Source organism: Aplysia californica, unplaced genomic scaffold (genome assembly GCF_000002075.1).
Source record: "Aplysia californica isolate F4 #8 unplaced genomic scaffold, AplCal3.0 scaffold00195, whole genome shotgun sequence".
Lineage (NCBI taxonomy): Eukaryota > Metazoa > Mollusca > Gastropoda > Aplysiida > Aplysiidae > Aplysia > Aplysia californica.
In genome coordinates this window covers 713,364-714,764 of record NW_004797465.1, presented here as the reverse complement: position 1 = coordinate 714,764, position 1,401 = coordinate 713,364, and the positions used below count along the sequence as shown (strand labels likewise).

At 34.9% G+C, this 1,401-nt stretch overlaps 1 protein-coding gene across 1 annotated transcript in view; it reads left to right on the top strand.

Moving 5' to 3' along the window:
* LOC106011013 overlaps positions 1-1,401 on the top strand; it is a 76,925-nt gene that overhangs the window by 51,187 nt on the left and 24,337 nt on the right. The window lies entirely within an intron of this gene.

Below are 1,401 nucleotides of genomic sequence, written 5' to 3'. Positions count from 1 at the left end.
GGGGTGTTGTTTGGTCCGTAGTTTGTGTCACTACCTTTTGATTTGATTTTTAAAACAGTTTTTAAAAAAAATATTATTCACAAGTTTTAGGTTGACAGAATGCAAATGACATTAGATCCAGTCTGGTCCAGTAGTTTATGTATTTAGCTTCTTTGGAATGTGGATTTCGTCTTGATTTTGAAAAAAACATACACTCACGTTCTTGTTACACGGGCCAAAATTATAGGTCAGAGGGTTCTTTTTTAAAGGTATTTTTGTTAGGTGCTGATGTCTCCAGTATTGTTTCTTTTACGTATTTTACTCAGCTAAAGAGGAGGAAGAAAGTGGTAAAGAGAAATGCAAGTCTGTAACACTTGAAAGCAAATACAGAAAGAAAAACCACAGAAACGGCCAAGAAAATAAAGTCTATGTTTTCTGAGGGCTCACCGCATTTTACGTCTTCAGTAAGGGCAACGTCCACCATATCTTTCAATACAATGTACACTCTTTACTAATCTGAAACTCTCTTTACCATAGTCTCTCCTTAAAACACGATTGTTTTTACATTTGACCAGTGAGGCATTGTCTATTTTGGAAATAGTAGGTGTATTTTTCGGTAGTAAGTGCAACTGCCTTCAGATTTTGTTTCGGAAATATATATTTTTCGATTGTAAATCTTCCTAAGGATTCGGTTTACAAAATGCAAATGATGTTAAAACCACTTTTGTCTATAGAGCATAATAATATATCTGTGAGACATCATGGTGAAATAAGGCGCTCGTCAACATAGTGAAATCGAAGAAAACGGCATTTTTTTCAAAAGGTTAACCAATTTTTATCGAATTTTTGTGGGTTTTTTCTCAACATCTTTTACGTCAATTTAAAAACATATTTCTGAGTGAATTTCACCTTAAACACTTTGATTTAAAGCACAAAAATTATAAAATTGTAGATCCAAGTGCTATCAAACTATGGTAGTTACCAAACCTTGGCAGCCATTTTTTCCCAAATTTAATCCTGAAACCAGGCGACCCCCACCTTCTTCAATTGCAAATATCACGACTTCTGTTATTAAAGATAGATGGGTACATTTTTCACTTAGATCAAGAAAATAGACGAGACTTCAAGATTTTACCAACAATTCCATAGGCCCAAACATTGATGCGCGCCTGCTTCCAGCACGTCGTAACTGGTTTAGATTCTATGATATATCGATTTTGTCTTGATCTTTAAAAAAAACCATGCGCGCTCATATGACCTAAGCAGTTGCGAGCGCCGTAAAACCCTATACTACATACATACATACAAAAAACCATACTCTTGCGTTGCATACTTCATACAAAAGCCAAAATAGTTGGTCAACTTTTAAAAGGGTGTTTCTGTTAGGTGCCGATGTCTCCAGTATATTTTTTCTCGATATTT